We start from the raw sequence: 20,236 nt of genomic DNA, 5'->3' as shown, positions 1-20,236 counted from the left end.
ATCTGATAACATCAGCGTACCCAAAATAGTTATATCTAGGAGAGAGTTATTGAGCTGCAGGTCGGCTGATAAGAGCATGCCGACAAGGAATTCAGAGGTAAAAGATACTTCCAGCTTATTAACACTTGCTCAGAGGCGGGAAGAAATTCAAAAATCACTCCTCTCATATATGTCCTTGAAAACTGACAATACAGGAAAGGGAAACAGTCGCCCAGTTGTTTCATATGACCCAATTTTACAGGGCCCAGGAATCTGTCAATGTCCAATGTTTTGCTGATATTAGAAACCGCTCTCCTTTACAGAGTGGTGCAAGGACAAATTTCCCAAACAAGGCTACTAATGCACACCAAGAACAAAAAACATCCCAATAAAAAAATTAACATCATTTAATAATCGGTTGTAGAGTATCACCATTCCCAGAGTACGATCTGAATAGATCAAGCATACTGAATATCTTCTTCGATGTGCTTAGCCTGGACGAGTTGTCCTCATCTGACATTGATACGGGTGAATTCATTGATGATCCTGATTCACAACTGTAAGATTATGGATTCACTCAAGGTTTGTATGTTATATTTATTTGAACGCCAAGAATTCTCTTTATGATTTAGGCTTCACACTCTCACATGATCAGACAGATGTAACTTGGGAGGGAAAGCTTTTTCCAACTAAAACGCCTTTAAGAATTAATTGTACCTCGAGCCAATGGATTATTTACGTATCCAATCACTTGATTTCAAAGGGTGACTATACTGGAAGGACAGGTTCAATACAAACATAACTACCTGCAGAACCTGATGGCTTCCATCTTATTAGCTGGAACACCCAAGGTCTCACGCATCTGTTGAATGAATCAATTAGCAACCTCCATAACTTCGATATCATCCCGTTGCAAGAGATGTGGCTTTCTCTGCCACCTGTTTTAAATGGCTTTCACCGTATAATTGTTCCAGCTAAAACATTGCCCACAGGCCGCCCTATGGCAGGCCTTCTGGTTGCAACAAAAAAACTGCGGGACCTTACTATTGAATCTTGGGCTTCTCCTAGCCCATACATTCAAATGGTTAAAATCAAGAGACATGCTGAAATGATTGCACTAATCAACATATACTGGGGTAGAACAGATTTGGAAGTTGATGAATTCTTCTTGGTTTTTGCCATTTAACTCAAACAGTGGCATCTAGGAAGGCTGCTATGAGTGTATAAGGAGAGACACAAGGAGACAAGTATTCTCTCGAGTAATCAACCACAAGAGCAAAATTGGAATTCTTTTTAATATTATGTTTTGTTTAGCCTCTTTCCTATTATCTGCTTTTTAAGGAGAAATAGCTGTTTTTCTTTTTAGTTTTGTCAAAATGGTTTTGTTTTATTTGAATAGAGTATGAATTGTTTTGCTTTGCATTATACAGTATAATTGTATTCATCTATATTTTATATCATATAACTTGAAGGATCTTAAACAAAATATGCAACATCTATGAATAATTTGATGTATAATATTGAAAGGATGAAAAAAGGTGTCAAATTCAACCATATCAATAAAAAAGAAAATAAATTACATTGTTTTGATTGGGCATTTTATCACATATTTAAATGTATATAATAATTCCCTGTCATTTATGGTATTGGAATTACAAATATTTTTCTAATTAAATGGGCCTTAAAATGCAACCCATTTTGTGCATGTCTGCAAGTTGTTTTTGAAAGTGTTAGTTTGGAGTGATGGGTCCTGCAATTATAGAAAGCTTTAAGTGGTTTTTGAACTCACATGAAACCTTCATTAAGTTTGACTTATGATTTCTAAGCCAAAGATCAATTGAGACACAAGAGCCATCTGGTTATCAAAGACAATTGTTTTTACAGCAGGTCATGATCCATCAACTTAAGAACGCATTTAGAAGATTCTATTAGTTTACAGTGACTCATTTTTCAAAACTAAACACATTGGACCTCATCACGAGTTTGTCACCAATTCAGCAATAAATCCACTGAATTATCACCAAAATCAGTGGACTTCCCACATGACTCAGAGTGGTGGTATGGGAGTGTTAGTCCCCATTTGTGGAGTCCCTAAAACTCCATGGGGATTTGGGCAGATTTACAGCGAGGAGTAATTACACCACGGAAAATCCACCAATTTTTGGTTCAAGGCCAAAGTCGTAGTTTGGTGGTGCAGCAAATACAGCAGTAATTGCGTTACTGCCAATAAAAGTGGTGATAATGGAATTACTACCACTTTTGCCAGCGCTGACAAACTTGTAATGAGGCCCATTATATTTTTCTATTTCTCATTACAAACCCAGTTGAAATGGTGTTTTGTAAATGATATATGTAATTTATAACATGCCTGCACACAAGTGTTTCTAGGTGGATCAAGACAAGGGAGCTAACGGCCGCACAAATGCGCACTTCACAAGATGAAAATTGAATCATTCAGCTGTGGATGTCTGCCGGCATGTACTGTGACAATATCGAGCTCGGAGGGAACTTGCACAGATCACAATGGTTGAGGTCCAGGATGAGGCCTGGTGCAGCTGAACATGAAGCTGCGGCGGGAGTTGGTGTGCACTGAGAGACAGAGCGTGAAGCTGATTGGGGGAGTGGCACTGGATGAATCACGCTCTTTCCAACGAGCCAGCTCCCCACCAGGAGACCACACTTGGATCTGATGGCTGACACCTGAGGCTGGTGGGGATGCTAGGATCCACCACTGGGAGCAGGATCGTCCGGCTAACCAGCTACGTTATGCCTCTGTGTAAGCCTGCAGAGCAGCTCAGATGACAGCGCCCGGGAGCTTTATGAGACCCCGGGCCATGGTAGGCAGTGATGAGCGGGTCTCTGATGGGGGCACTCTACACGCCTATGATGGGACACATGGACCTCCATCCCCAGGGACAGCACACAGCATGGATGAATGGCAGCAGCAGCGCTGCTGAGACCCTGGCATCTGACGAGTGACAGAGCTGGCAGATGAGCGACTGAGTGAGTTCCATTGGAGTCATACACCCCTTTTGCATGGGCAGTGAGCAACACATGGGAGCATATGGGGAGAGCTTGGGTTGCTTGGTCATAGCTAGGAGGCAGCGTGTGGGGCAGAAGTGCTCCACCTCACTGGACCTACAAATAGTCACCTCCAGTGGGCCATTGCCCCCAACCATTGCAACCTGCCTGTAAATTGGCTGGATTGGATAGGCTCCTGAACAGTTGACACTAGTGGGGACAGTGGTGGCCTTTGTGACATGGGAGCCCCTGGGAGGGGGCCTTGAGCTCCCCACACCAAAGACAGAGAGTAGACCACCAGCAGTCGAGGTGGCAAGGTGCACTTCTGCAGCTGCAGGCAGATTATGACCTTGCCGCAATGCTGCGCAATCAGTCCCAAGGGGCGCTAGGCTGGTACGAGATTTGTGTCGCTCCACACTAGATGCTGCAACTGCAGTGGAAAAGCAAGATACGCATAGAGCTGAGCAATTCTAGGCAATCCTGGGGAGATGAAGCCCTTGAATCAGCGCACGCAGGAGACTAATCTTGCGGTACAAGATGTGGCGAAAGAACTTAAAGACATTAATCATCGACTCAGCGTCCTGACAGAGAGGACCACCGATAATGAGCAGCGGATTAGTGCAGTGGAAGATGACCAGCGCGATATGGCAGTGGAATTGAACACAGCTATTAAGGAGATCCAGAGGCTGGGGCAAAGCTGAATTATCAAGAAAATCGATCCTGCCGCAACAACCTAGGACTGGTCTGGGTGCCAGAGGACGCGGAAGGCTGTGATCTTGAGGGCTTTCTCTATTCCTTTTGGAATCCGCACTTCATCTTGGAGACTCTGGGGAATTTCTCATCAAACGTGCTGACAGGGCGCCCACCCCGAAACCTGTGCAGAAGCTCGCCCCTGCGTCATCGCAGTACCATTTTTGAACTTCCAGCATAAGATATCCATCTTGAAAGCATTCCGTCAGCATGGCCCGAATCAGCTGGACGGCACCCAGATACAGCTCATTAATGATTTTTTGGTGGAAGTGTCTAGGCGACGCAGAGATTTTAACCCCATCTTTGAAGCCCTCACGGGGTCCTTGCACCATTACTAAATGAAGTTTCTGGCGTTATGTTGCTTTCAATTAGATGGAAGTTGGCACTTATTTGACTCTCCCATGACAACTTGGCAATTTCTGGCCTTTCATGATATTCTGGGCCCTGAGTCTATCACTCCTTTTGAAGGGCATACTGCCAACTCTCAGGAAGAGAACTCAGATCAGCGCCCGACAGAGAGGAAGTCGCATTGGGAAAAGAAGAGAAGCAGACGATCTAAAGGGCCCTCATGCACAGCGAGGATGGGAAGACTGGACAAACTGCCACATTGAAAAGACTGCCACATTGATCAACTGTGTCATCTTTGTCGCCTTCACCACCGCCACCACCTTTGCAATTCTTGTATGCAATGACGAACTACCCAGGAGGGTTAACTGTAGAAGAACACCAGTCAGCAATGTTTAGGTGCTACCTGCTGAGCTTCACTCGCATTAACTGGAACTGAACTAGGGCAAGACTAGCTATTAAGGCTTCAGAGATGCAGCTCATCATACCCACCTGTTGCTACGATCGCTTCTGATTGAATTGCAGAGATTGTTATTTGAGGAACATGAGCAAGATCTACGGATCCCTCACCCATTGATTCCGCATTTGGTTCTATCTTTGTCTTATTGGGCCCACCACTCAGGGGCCCAGTGTTTACCTGTTCACAGTTTTTCTTTTTCTCCTTTTTATTGTTTTGTTCTGTTGTACTGAGGAGGACAAGCGGGTGATGAAGCTATGATGCAATGGTAGGGCTGTGAAGGAAAATGTGCCTGAGATGGATACCAGGGCATGGGGCAAGGCAGCCCACTGTTGGGGCTGGATGGGTAATGGAAAGGGAGGTGAACGATCCATGATGGGTTGGTCGCAAGGTGATTATTTTGATGGGGAAAGGGTGGAGGGTTGCCTGGGACAGGCTACAGGTAGATATGGCTACTATTAACTTTAGCACCCTGAATATTCAGGGTTTAGGAGACCCAGTTAAATGGTGCAGGATGTTGAATGTGATGCGGGATGATGGTGGAGATATTGTATTTCTCCAGGAGACCCATCTGGATAAGGAGGAAGCAGAGAAATTGGGTCTAGGTGGGTCAGGCTCGCCTTTCCTGATCCCTACCACTGCAAAAGAGGCGTCACTATTCTTATTCACAAACGCCTCCCCTTTTCCTCACAACACAAACTAAGGGATCCAGAAGTGCGCTTTCTACTGGTGAAGGGGATGTTTTTCCAACAATGTATTATCCTCTTAAATATTTATAGCCCAACTGATGACAACTTTAGGTTTTTCCTGCATGTTTTCACGTAATACGTGCCTGACATGAGCCCACTCAACTACTGGTTACTGGGTTCCTTATTGCTATCCATTATTAACTGATGCAAAATCCGACCCATCACTATTTTGGTTCATGGTCTGGTGGTCCTGCGAGCATTGCATCCGGTAGCATGCCTACAGGCCCCACCGTGGAGGCTGAACCTGGTGGCATTACAGTACTTCGATTACACAGAGCACCTGGGGCAACACACAGACCACTTTTCGGATCAAAACTTAACAGAGGACTTTACGTGGTGCGATGCTGGGACACCTTCAAGCTGTAAGACTGTGGAGTGGGGGTATAAGGTTTCCAGGGATCAATCCTTATTGGGTAAAATCCAATGCTGTCGGAGGGATCTCAGAAGTTGCACCATGCTACGAGCTCAGAAGTTTTTCTCCAAATGCGGCAAATACTTTTTTGAAAATGTCTTCAATGAGATGAGGGATGTGGGGGCCCTGCCTGGGTCACTGCTTCTGGACAATATTGTAGTGTTCCCTAAGATTGGCAAAGATCCGACTGAGTGTGACGCGTATAGGCCAATATCTCTTATTAACATTAATGCAAAGATTTTGGACAAGTGTTTGGCAAGCCGATTGGACCCTCTTCTTCCCAGCCTGGTGCCCCCAGATCAGACGGGTTTTATTCACGATCAACACTCGTGTGACAACCTGAGGCAATTGTTGAATGTGACGGCCACTGAGGCTGACCATGATGATATTGTTCTATCCTTCGATGCCCGAAAAGGCCTTTGATATGGTCAATTGGGCCTATATGTTCCAATACTATGGGCTTTTGGCATTGGGGGATACTTCTTGTATATGGTCAGATTGTTGTATGTTGACCCTCTAGCGTCGATGGTCACCAGCGACTTTAAGTCTTCCCCTTTTTGTTTGTACTCTGGCACTAGGAAGGGCTGATCCCGGTCGCCTCTTCTTTATGCCTTAGCCAGCAAAGCACTCGCGGCCATGATCACATGAGATATGGAGGGGATTATTAGTGGGGGGAAGGAATACCTCATATCCCTATATGCAGATTATGTTCTCCTGTATCTTACTAGGTGGCGGCTCAACCTCCCCCGGATCCAATCCATTTTACAGGGCTTTGGTGCAATTTCAGGTTACAAGGTTAATCGCGATAAGTCAGAGGTTATGCTGCTACGCACGGATATCCCCTGCAACATGTTTAGACTACAAATGCATTCCATCAAATATTTTAGAATACATGTCAGCCCCTCAGTACTTTCCCTAGTCCAGGATACCTTTACCCGACATATTGGGAAATGTGTATGGCGTTACAAGAAGGCTAAATTGAAATATGAGTGGCTCTGTGCCTCCAAACAAGACGGGGGACTGGCACTTCCCATGTGGGATTCATACTACCTGGCAGCGCAGGTCTTCTGGATCAAACAATGAGGATTGAACCCGCACAAAGTGGCCAGTTGGCATGAAAGCAAACTGGTGGTCCTAAGGCCCCTCACCCCTCGGGAATCGGTGGCTCTTCCGTGGTCCTGCATCCCGCATCATATTGTTTTGCACCCTATAGTGGGATCATCACTAAAATGTTGGTTGCAACTACTGAAGGAGACGGGGTGGATACTAAATCGGTACCGGAGTGGCTCGGCCTGGAGACGCTTCTCCTAACAAGTGTGGAAGGGATGGAGAAATGGCCTGAATCTTATACATGGCCGCAGGTCCACATAATGGATCTATTTGATGGCGGGACCCCCATGCCCTTCGCCAAGGCCAGTGAGGTGCTAGTTTTCAAACATGCAGCTTGGCTGGAACATATGGCAGTGATCTCCTTGATCCAAGCCCAGACAACCAAGATCACATTCCCTCGAGCTGCGAATTAGACTTAGAAAATGACCAGCTAAAGTTTCCCAAATTGAAGACCTTCTATTTGCTCAGCATCCCAAACAATGTTGGGAGGAATGGGATATTAACTGAACAGTGGGTGGTAGAGTTGGACACCCAACTGGACTGCAGAGACATTTACACCCTTTTCACACTGATCAACAAGGTATCCTATAATATGGGGAACAGAGAAATCCAATTCAAAATCATCCAACAATTTTATTACACTCTGATCAAAATACCTGCAATGAAGCTGGTGTCGTCCTCTAACTGCCAAGGGTGTGGGTGTCCATGAACGTTGGGTCACAGGTTTTGGTCATGCCTGGTGGCACAGACGTTCTATGATATGATTCAGGGTACTGTGGGGGCAATACCAGGGGTAGCATTGGCTATGGAACTTAGAACTATGCTTTTTGGTATCGTGTTGACGATGGGCATGATGATGGGAATGTGGTCAAGCTGATACATACTCTGTTGTTTGCCACCCGGAAAACCATTCAGGTCAACTGGAAATCACCAGAAGGTAATTTCAGAGGGTATCAGAGGGACTGGTGTTGTGCTTATGTAAGTTGGAGAGACTGGCGTATGCCAATAGATGAAGTATGGAAAAGGCGCAAGACACCTGTGGGAACTGTATGAACAGTATATCTGAATGACAGTTGGAACATGCGTCTCGAACATGGCCGGGGCAGGACTGGGGTGGGGTTCGGGGGAGGGTAAAGTAGGAGGGTGATGGGTCATGCCATGGAAGTACTCACTGTGAAGCGATCAGTATCCAGCTGGCAACCGTTCTGTTTGGTACAGCGAAAGTTCCCCTTTGGGCAATGCATTTTCTGTATGGACACTAATTGGACTTTATTATTATTTGTTTTTTTATTGTTTTAGCTGAATTTATTTCAACTTTACAATTTATACAAAACAAGAAAAGACAAAAATAAAAACAAGAAAAATAATAATAATAATTGTAAATAAAAATAAAAAAGCAATTTACATTGAATTAATAAAACCATGAATACATTACCTTAAACAAAAGATAAACGTACATTGCTTCTGTACATTCCACTGATGATGAATATGCTGTCACAAGTTTGATTTCGAACTAGCTGTCTGCTTGTTCTCGAATCTTCTAGTTTCAAAGGATGAAGCAACCCAATAGCTCCAATTCTCACTCGGGTAAGAAAGCCACAGTGGATCAAGAGCCATAAAAAATCAAGATTTACATTTCTATAGGCTTCCACAGAGTGTTTCAAATAATACATTCTTAAATCACGTGAATTAACACACTTCACTAACAGATGTTTTAACGTCGCTTTTTGAGTAGTACGTTGGCAGAATCTGCATACTGATCAATTGTTTTACGTTTGGCTAAAAGGTCTTTTGTTGGCCACAAATTAAAACGAATTTGCATGAATTCTATTCGGTGTCTAGCACCAGGATATCTCAGTGTACAGGCCTCTGCTATGCCATATCTCTTCGGTTGAAACAGATTCATAAAGAAGTCGTGATATTTGTTACATTTTGTTATTGTTTGGCACCAATCCCATTGTAAAAGTTTGATTTTTACCCTAACGGGATTCTGAATTAAAGTTAGTAAAGTTACTTCTATGTCAGACATGGTAAGTATAACTAGTTTTCGCCATTTAGATATACATTTATCCTTGGACATGAAAATGTAGTTGGCTTACGTACCAATAACCAAATGAGACTGCAAAGCTAACAGGCATTTTCTAAATAAAGTGATAATATGCCAAACATAACAAGCATATAACGAAATTAAGCCAAGTTCATGTCTCACCCAGACAGTGGGCACACAGTTTGGGAGTAATAACACTTTACGCAAAAATGTCCCCTCCATGGCAGACCATATCTTATCTGCAATTATAGATTTAGTCTCTGCCGCATACAAACGTGTAGGGGAAAGTTTTTGTAGGTAATATGTTAGAGCTGGAGTGATGGAAAATCTCCCATACTTGGTCTGGATGATTCTGGCCTGAGAGATTCCAGTGACTAGCTTGTCAATGAAATGTCTATCATCAAAGAATTAGTCACATTCACACCCAAGTAAGTGTAATGAGATACACATTCTAACATTTGATTATAAAGATGCCATTTATAGGTTTTGATGTTATTCTTTTTGCCCATGTTACACTGCATAACCTTAGTTTTATCTAAGTGTATAGCCAAATTATTCTCTTGGACATAAATTGCTAAGGCATTCAGCAACCTCTGAAGCCCCTGCGGTGTCTTAGACATCATAATCAAATCCTTAGCATAAAATAAGTAGGTGACAACCTTATTTGCTAATTTGGGTGAATCAGTGATAATATTCTGGAAAGTTTTGCCCACATCTGATATAAAAAACTTAAATAGTACAGAGACAAGGGGGCGTGTCCAAGAGCTCCATCGATGTGGCTGCTCTTTTAACAGCCTCTGTGGGGAGCCCGCTGCGGTGGTGAATTCAAGCGGTTCTATTAATGTAAAGAATGCAGAAGGCACAGCTATCGGTGCCCGATGTCTCCAGGCATGCTGGGGGCCAAAAATGGATGATCAGCGTGCCCCCTGAGTTCGGAAATTGTTAGAGGAGAGACACTGCTGGCTGGCTCCTGTGGGTCCAAGATGGCGGCGGGGCGGCCCGATGAGTGGGGGTGGTGCGGATGTAGCACGACGGACAAGCGAAGCCTGCGGTCCTCGCAGCCCAACTAACGGCCCCACGGAACGCCGCATCCCGCAAGACTAGAGAGGGCATACGGCCTCCAGGCAACATCCGCGGAAACCACAGAGGCGCTGCCCTCCTGCTCAACCTCCCCACCTGGTGCCCATCCATGGTCTCCGCTCGGGGACTCTGCAGCTCCGGACCAATGCACCACTCACTGCGGGGCTAACTTCCCCCATTCGGGGACCCGCTCCGGTCGAGGGTGGCGACGGGGGAGGAACCCCTCCATGGTGGACAGCTGGCTGCTCCCTCTACCCTCGTCAACTGCTCCTCCCGTTGCCGTGGCTCCGCCGGCGGAACCCACTGCTGCCGCCTCCGCTACCGAGAAGAAGCAGAAGAGAGCAGCCAGTGCTGCCAAGGCCAAAAAGCCCACTGGGCCCAGCGTGTCCGACCTCAACCCCAAAGCAGTGGCTGCCTGCACCGTGAGGAGGGGAGTCTCCCTGGCTGGCCTCAAGAAGGCTCTAAGCGCCCGGGGATACGATGTGGACAAGAACAACGGCAGAGCCCAGCTCGCCGTCGGATGCCTGGTGAGCAGGGAGCCCTAGCCCAGCCCAGCTCAAGGGCAGCAGGGCCTCTGGATCCTTCAAGCTCAACAAGAAGCAGTCGGAGGGCAAGGAGAAGGTGGCCAAGCAAGAAGAGTCCCAAGAAGGTGGAGAAAGCCGGCGGCAGCCAAGAGCCCTAAAAAGCCCAAGCTGCTCCAGCCAAGAAGGCCGCCAAGAGCCCCGCAAAAGCCAAAGCCATGAAGGTGACAGCGGCAAAGAAGAGCCTAGCCGGGGCACCCAGGCCCACCCATCTATGCAGCGGAGCTAGCCGCCTACCTCAGGAGCCCGCTCCAGTCGGGGGCGGTGGCGGCATCACACAGGCTGCGTGCCTGCTCTCACCGAGATCCGCCGCTACGCTGCACGCCTCACAGGACCCAGCCCACTTGCAGCAATGAGGCACCCAGCCCCAAGCACAAGTTCCCCCCCACCTGGATCTACGGTCTGCTTGCATCTGGGGACAGCTCGAGGGCAACACCAGAGGGGGCCCCAACTGGCTGTTCCCCCCCTACCATCTCCTGGGGCACCCCGGCCCACCCAACAGCCTGCTGCCTTCGCTGAGGCCAGATTGCCTGCCTGCTCTCTCTCCCCCCACCCTCACTACCCGTGGAAAGAAGGGCGCGACCACTGAGGGGTCCAGAGTGACTGACCTGCAACCCCGCAACACAACACCCAGAATGCTGCAAAAGCACTCTACCCCAGCTACAAGGTGCCACAATCTTGATCTTCCTTGGACGCTGCAGGCCCTTCAAACCCTGAAGGATACCCAACACCCAACGCCGCTCCTGGGGCGCCCCGGCCCACTCAGTGACATCTCACCCCCCCTCGCTGGGGACGCTCCTGGACATCCTGCGACGTGGGGAGGCCCTCTGGATTCCCAGCACCCAGACACAGGGTGCCCCCCCGCTCTTGCCCGGAGCACGTAACACACCTTTCTTTATCCCCAAGCCCAGTGAGGCTCGACTCTCATCGACCTGTATCTCACTGCGACCTGTGGGCTCTTCGGTTCTAAGAACACTTAACATTACTTCGGGGGCACCCCAGCCCACCCAGTGATTTCCTGTCCCCCGCCAGCCCATCCGGGGAAGGGGGCACCATGTTTAAACAACCTAAACCCACAAAAAACACAGACATCGCTACAATGCTACTGGCGGCGGATAGGGGGAAAAAACAAGACCCTCCCACCCCTATGTCACAGACAGACCAAGAGGGCAAGGAGCACCTCGCAACCAGACTGAGCTCTCGACGAAGCTTGAACACACCGATCAGAGAGTTACTGAAGCAGAACAAAGACTAGGGGAAGTTGAGGACCAGGCTCAAGACCACGCCACGGCTATAGACGAGATCCAGCACTCCATCAAAGCACTACAAAACAGATGTGAAATCCTGGAATTCAAGCAGGAAGACCTGAAAAATCGAGCTTGGCGCAACAACCCACGAATCCGGGGTGTTCCTGCCCCAGTTTTGGATCAGAAATTGACTGAATATATCGGGGACTTCTTTCAAGGCCTTCTCCCAGATCTAGATAAAGCCCAACTCTTGCTGGACCGCACCCACAGGCTTCGCCCTCGCCGCGGAGTGGAATCAGACTCACCCCCCGACGTTATCACCAGGGTGCACTTCTTCACCACCAAAGAAGCCATCTTGTCCATCTCCCGCACCCGAGACGAGTTATCCTTTCAGGGATCCCCACTCCAAATCTACCAGGACCTCTCCCTCCTCACTCTGCAATAAAGGAGAGCTCTCCGACCATTGGCTCTCTTTCTCCAGGACCAACAGATCCGCTACAGGTGGCTTTTTCTAACAGCACTACAATTCACCTATAAAGGCACTCTACAAGGAATCAGCCACCTGGAGGACGCCGCACAAATAATGCATCCACTTTCACCTGGGACGACTCCCCCTGGGACCTCTGAAAGTATCATCGAGGGGGATCCGTTACCCCCGCCGAAAGAAAAACGAAACACATGAAATAGGGTCCCAAGGAACAGGAGGAAGAAATGACTGCGCTTCACAAACCCCGCAAAATCACCATCAGACATCCACCGCAGCGGGCCTCTCCCCCCACGGCTCCTGCCCACTTCCGAGGAAGGTTACACCTATAGATCCTTGGAATGCCAGCTATAGTCTGGCCGAAAGTTTCAGCCATGTTGGCTGTCTTCTGTTATTTGGCCCAGTTGGCCTGGGGTGGCACCGGCCTCACAATGCCGGCCCCCCCACCAGTTAACACCCGGCCTCCCTGTTGGAGGCAGGGACTAAAAACCCAAGAGCAGGATAACAACCACTCCTTTCCTTGTGAACAATGGCTGACCTCAATCCAACCTATTCCTCTCACCTGAACCCGTCAGAGGCCACCCCCCTACTCGAAGCCATAGCACCTTGAAAGTCATCTCCCTCAACGTCAGGGGGTTGAATCCCCCCCCCCAAATGCAAATCCATCCTACAGAAGCTCCAGGACGAGGAGGCAGCAGTGGCCCTGCTCCAGGAGACCCATCTTTTACCAGCGGAATTCGGGCGTCTGCGCACCCAACAATTTCCTAAACAATTCATTGCTTCAAGGGGCAGCAGGAAAGGAGGCACAGCAGTCCTCTTTAAGAAGGGACTAAACCCCCAGGTTTTGGAAACTAAACTTTGCCCGGAGCGAAGATTTGCGGCAGTGCAGTGTCTCCTCCTGAACCAGCTATACACCTTCATCTCGGTCTACACCCCGAACACGGGGCAAGTCGCATTCTACGAGGCCCTCTCCACCTCCCTGATCCCCTTTGTGAAGGGCCAGATCATAATGGGCGGGGACTTCAACGGAGTCCCAGACCCCTCGAAGGATAAGTCACACTCGGCCTCCTCTGGAGACACCGCCGTGGCCCTAGGTTTGCTACGACTTTTCAGGACCCTGGAAGTGGTCGACTCATGGCGGGTGCTACACCCCTCGGAAACGGACTTCACCTTTTACTCTTATGTGCATAGAACTTTTTCTAAGATTGACCTCCTGCTGACATCGCCACAGATACTCTCCTTCACAAATGTTGTGTCCATTGGATCAAGAATTCTGTCAGATCACGCCCCGGTAACCTTGGAGATCCGCACTTATGACCCAACCCCCACTGCTCACCGCAAATGGTCACTGTATGACCCAATGCTGAACGATATGTCAATCAGGGATGCTACAGCAACTTCAATCTCGAACTTCTTCCAGGAAAACCCCGATGAGGATACTTCCCCAGCCAATACCTGGGACGGCATGAAGGCGGTCATCCGGGGGGAACTAATAGCCCACGGGGTGGCATACCACAGAAGCCGAAGGCAAACTCGTATGGCTCTTGAGGAAGATCTCTGAGAAGTGGAGGCGAGGCATAAAGAAAAAGGCTGGTCCCCTAAAATACAACGAGCGCTCCGAACAGCGCGGATGAAGATTGAGGCGCACTACGCCGAACACACGGCACATCTACTAGCAAAAACCAAGCAATTCTATTATGTCAGGAATAACAAAGCAAACAAGCTAATTGTAGCAAAACTTGCCAAAATCAAGAAGAATAACACCATTATCGGACAGCGTGACCCCCAGGGCACGACCCAATATTCTGAGCCAGAGAAACTATGACTAGCGACTGAACATCTCGTGAAAGTAATGTCGGCACAGCCACGCAACCGACAGAAGCAGACAGAATATCTGCGGAAGGCCACCCTTCCGCAGCTGAAGCCCTCAGCCTGTGACACTCTGGACGCACCAATCTCGGCATAAGAGGTCGAAGAGGCTATGAAAACCCTCAAATCCAGAGCCCTCGGACCAGACGGATACACCACTAGATTCTACAAACTCTTTCGGCATCAACTATTACTACCCTTGGTGCAGCTCTTTAACTCCTTTTGAGGCACGGGCACCATAACCCCTTCCATGCAGGAATCTATTACAGTCCTTTTGCCTAAACCTGGGGGGGACCCAGCAAACCCGGCCTCCTACAGACCCATTGCATTACTGAATATCGATGCCAACATCTATTCGAAGGTCCTAGCAACACGCCTTTCCCACATCCTGCCTGATATAATCCACCCAGACCAGACCGGATTTATTAGAAACAGAGCTACAAGCGACAACATTTGTAGAACCCTGGATCTGGTGGATCTGGCTACTCGAAACTCCCAAGTCCTGGCACTGCTAGCCCTCGACGCCACTAAGGCGTTTGACAAAGTAGACTGGACCTTTATGAACCTCACCCTGGAGGCCTTTGGCTTCGAATTGGAGTTCCGCAACATGGTTATGGCGAACTACAGATCCCCGAAGACCCTTCTGAGAATTAATGGCAACCTCTCCCCCCTATCCCTCTAACCAGTGGAACCAGACAGGGATGCCCACTCTCTCCACTCTTATTTGCCCTGGTCATGGAGCCCTTCGCCCAAAGAATTAGACTAAATGACTCTATCAGGGGGCTCCAGGTTGGACCCTCCCAACACAAGGTGGCCCTATATGCAGACGATGTCCTATTCACCATCTCGCAGCCCACTCTTTCTCTCAAACACTCCTTGGCTGCGATAGAGGACTATGGGAGAGTTACCGGCTTTTCTATTAACTTTGACAAATCTACAGCTCTTGGGATAGGCCTGTCTCCGTCCCTACCTGGGGGTCCAAATTCTGGCGAACCCAAGGGAGGTCTACCGCATGAACTTCCCCCTCTCTTTAAGGAACTGGCAGATGACCTGAAACAATGAAAATTACAGGAAATCTCATTAATGGGCCGTATCACTGTCTGTAAAATGAACCTTCTCCCCAGATTCCTATATGTTTGCTCCTCACTCCCGGTGCCTATCCCTCCTCTAGCTCTTCGAGACCTCCAAAGGAATATGCTGTGCTTTATCTGGCGGGGGAAAAAGCCCAGAATCCCCCTGAGAACAATGTTGGGGAACGCCAGGCTGGGCGGTCTAGGGTACCCAATCTACAGGGCTACCTGATGGCAGCACAATTGGCAATCACCCAAGCATGGCGAATATCCTCTGACCGCCCTAGGTGGGTGGAACTCAAACAGTCTTGGCTGGCCCTCCCCCTGCGCTTCCTCCCGCACATCCCGCCACCTATACGACAGACAGAGAAACTACTGCTGGCCACCAGACACACCGTGGACACATGGGATAAAGCGCTAAAGAAAAAAGGGGTCCCCAGAGCCCTTCATCGCCAATTTTTTTCAACCCAACTTTTTCGCTGGGGATGAACCCCCGGAACTTTAAGAACTGGATTGCGGGGGCCTGGAATCGCTGGGGCAACTATATGTAGAAGGGAACCGTGCATGTTCACGCAATGCAAAGAGACCTTTCACCTGCACGAGACCGACAGGTTTTCCTATATACAGCTTTGCCACTGGTGCTCCCACCCGCAGACTCGTCTTGCAGTAGTCAGCCCACCTACAGCACTGGAACTAACCCTGATGGACCTCCCGGCCCAAAGTAAGATTTCGGCCCTATATAAACGCTTCCAGGGGGACTTTCTCACATCTAAAACCCGCACCATGGCACAGTGGGAGCGGACCTGGGTCACCCTATAGAGGACCAGGCCTGGACAGATATTTGGTCTCGGGCACACTCTTCCTCAGCCTGCATCACCAACAGAGAGTGTGCATACAAAATATTATTGCGCTGGTACTAATCCCCCCTGAGGCTCCACCACATAAACAGTTCCCTGGACCCGGCGTGCTGGAGACAATATGGACACTCGGGGTCTTTTCTTCATATGTGGTGGACGTGCCCACAAGCCCAACAATTTTGGAAACAATACCTGAACATCATTGATGACATTACCCAAACGATGCTCCCCTTAGAGCATGAACCCATTTTGCTGGGCACCCCAATCCCAGGAATATATCCAAGGTCAGGGCCCAAAGCCAAGCTCCTGTCTCAATGCCTTCTAGCAGGAAGAATACCAATTGCCCGCTCCTGGAAAGCCAGAGAGGGGCTTGTCCTGCCCCTATGGTGGATCAAAATGTGGGATATCCTTATCGCAGTAAAGGTGACGGCGGCAAAGGCAGGGACTCTCCATTGTTTTCAGAATGGAGGGGCCCATTTCTTGACTATGATCAAAAATTCCCGGCTCTCACATATAAGCCTCAACAAGCTAAGCGGTTTCTAGATAGCGGAGACACCTCCGAGAGGGGGTGCGAGGCGTGGAGGGACGGGGGGGGGAGCGCCGCCCCCCGGGATCATGACTAGGATGGACATACGGGATGGGGAGGGGGGTAATGTGTTCATAATGTGATTAAAGGTGTCTGAAAGGGCACAGTAATATACAACTGTATTTGTTTCCTGCCTTGTTCAAAATAAACATATTTAAAAAAAAAAAAAAAAAATAGTACAGAGGCACTAGGGTACAACCTTGACGTAAACCTCTATATATGTTGATTGGGAGGTTAGCTTGCCATCAAGTGAAACTCTCACTTGAATAGTATTTCCAGTGTGAATGTCTTTAATCAATGATGTTAAGTACACTGGAGAACCCTGATGTATACATTTCTCAATAAGTGGTTCTCTCGAGACGGAATCAAAGGCAGCTTTTAAATCAACAAAAACCATATACAGAGGCTGCTTTATGCTCATATGATGAGTTAGAATTGAGTTGAGTGTCAGCAAATTAATTGAGGTGCCCAGGCCGGCTATAAAGCCTATTTGATACAGATCACATTGGGCACGGCTGGCTGTCCATTTGTTGAAATCATGCAGGATAAACCTTGAAAAGATTTTTCCTGGAGCATCTGAGAGGGTGATTGGCCTATAATTCGTTGAACAGGACCAATCGCCTCTCTTAAATATTGGTACTATAATCGATTGGCTCCATAAATCAGGTATAGTGTTTGATATTATGATTTGATTAAAAATATTACACAATATCCTGGCCCATGATGTTGGATGTGCTTTAAACATGCAGTTGTTCAGTCCATCAGGGCCTGGCGCTCTGAAACTACTGGCTTTGTTAATATAATGCAGAACATCTTCCTCAAGAATTTGCAAACCATGTTAGCATGAGGGACGACTGACCAGATTACAGGAACTTGATGGTAAGGGGGCATATAGTTCTGTATAATATTGTATTCAATCGGCATCACTGACACCATTCACTTGGACTGCTGTTTGTTTCAAATTAATAGCTTTGTTAATTAAAAATTAAATCCCAAATATGTGCCGTGTTTTTATTCCTAATTGTGCGCATCATTGCTTCACATCAGATTGATGGATTTGAAATTGATTTGGCGCTACGAATTAGTTTGAATTTGTCCGGTGTAGACGATGCAAGTGTAGTTCTTTTTTCATGCCGTAGCATTGCTTTTCTCGCTTGCACCTCCTGATCAAACTCATGTCTAGGTTTGAATGCTGTACAAGTCGCAGTCAAGAATTGTGTTTGATACAAATGCAGATACAATGTGTAAGGTTCTTTATGCCACATCTCTGTAATCTGGGTCTCCTCAATGTTAGCATTTCAAGATTTTAATGTTTGCTCGTTCCATCTGAACATTGTTTGTGCATTATTCACAGTCAGTATTTGTGAGAACTTCTGATTCCTTGTACTTACAGAATAACAACCGAAGGATAGATAAAGAGACAGGGCGTCATGATCACTATGGAAGCATTTAACCACTTTAAATTCATTTGCACAATGGAAGGTGTTTCTATCTGCAAAAACATAATTGATTACAGAATTTATTAGACCTCGTTGCCACGTATGCTGAGGAAGAATATCTCCCATGATGGACCCATTAGACATTAAAAGGTTTCTCTCTCTCATTAGATCTAGCCATCTTAAATTTGCCTGATTTGGAATTTGTGTCTGCGGGACTAACAAATGCATATTCAAGTCACCAGCTGAAATAACATTTGTGACGTCTGTGGCTTGAGACGAAAGATTTAACAAATACTCTAGATCATCAATGAATTTCTTATCTGCTAGACCTAAAGGATTACGGCATATGTTAGTTAGTGCAATGACACCCCGTGGGTAAGATATCTTTACCATCTGTAAGTATAAATTAGGTGCTTCATAAGCCAAATGTTCTACATTTGTATTGTTTTTGATGGCCACCATCAAACCTGACATTGGTCTTCCTCGCAAAGAGGCTCTAGCAGGGTGCAATAATATACTATGATTGTCCCAAGCTGGTTTGGCAGTTAACCAGGTGTCCTGCATGACAATGATGTCAAAAGTGTTGAGGAAATCAGCACTTGAATTCAGCAGGTGAGAAAACCCACAGGTATTCCAACTAATCATAGAAATATCATGGTAGCCATCTACCTGGGATAATTATGATTCTGATCGATACTTCTTAAGACCATTCCCAATATAATTAGCTCTTAAATTACTTGTCTTATAGGGATTAGGTTTAGCAATGTTTTTTGGATACTCTTTAGGATCAATTGTTGTGGGATCGATGGCAAGCACAAAGCCCAGTGCAAATAGCGCCATACGAGCTTGCCCGAACAAATTTCGAACAACATTAGACATGAGCCACAGTCGCACCACAGAAAGATCATTATCATTGAGGAACTCAACCTGCTCAATATCCATAGTGGAAATCTCTTGTAGGCTGGCCACATCTTCAAAGATTGCTTACGCACTCATTCTATTCAGGTCGTACATCGTATATGGAGCAGAACGACATTTGAAAATCAGTCGATGAAACTTGACGTGCTTTGATTGTGTTTTACAAGAATTAAAAGGCAACGACACAGGAGCTTGTTCATTCGTCCGTATTGGAATGTCACTATTCCCAGGATTAAGAAGCACAAGTGACCAAGCTGGAAGATCAGATTTAAAAAGTTGCTTCGTACCAGATGGACCACGCAACAAACTCCGACTTTCTCCAGTCCAGCCTTCTATTCTAGTAGATGTAATGTAGTCCTCCACTGCTCTAGCAATTTGACTCTGCAAATCTCCTGACACATCCTGCCTAGGTGTTTGAATTCTCTGATGTTGAATGGAGCTTGAGATGTTTCATTCTTCTGATCGACCTAAGTGCCCCTCATTTTTCTCTTTTGCCTTTTTTCTATCATTACCGGCCACTAAAGATGTAGTTTTATCTACTATAGGGTTCTGAGCACGATTATCAATTTCAATTCTTATATGATGCACTTCCTGAGTATAAGAGTCTAGGTCATCCTTATGGGTAGAGCTAGAGAATGTTCCACCTCCTTGGGGCTATCCTGAGCCCCCCTTATTGCAGAAATCAAATCATTTTAAGGTGATTAATCACTCATTTCTTTGGAGTATGAATTTATCATATTTTTTTTATTGTTATCGATGGCTTTGATGGTTGAAAGCAAAACCTTAGTAGAGTTAGATGTCAGATTATTCCCAGATAGATGTTTAATAAATTCTTTTACATTTGCTCGGGAACGGCAGGATAAGACCTTTTGATTTTTTGTTTTTTTGGTAGCATTAGGCATATCCCGTTTTTTCTGTTTCTGTTCAACAAGTTATAGTTGGACTTTATTGTTTCTCCTGGATGACGTGTTTTGGGGGACTATCGAGGAGAGGACCCTGTAACACTATAATGTGCGGAAGGGATGAACACTCATTGCGAATATTGCCTGAAAAGAGCTTATGAGCCTCCCGGCTCCGGGCTGAAGTGTAATTGTATTTAGTATTTTGTATGTACTGGCTTCATCCTCCCGAGTGGGTTTATCTTTCTTCTTATTTTATTTTTTTACTTGATTGTGTTATGATCCTTATGTATGATTAACTTTCTGTTATTAAAAAGATTGAAATCAAAAAAACTC

This window comes from Ambystoma mexicanum, chromosome 4q, assembly GCF_040938575.1.
Source record: "Ambystoma mexicanum isolate Mex_15411 chromosome 4q, UKY_AmexF1_1, whole genome shotgun sequence".
Lineage (NCBI taxonomy): Eukaryota > Metazoa > Chordata > Amphibia > Caudata > Ambystomatidae > Ambystoma > Ambystoma mexicanum.
This window is presented reverse-complemented; position numbering follows the sequence as displayed.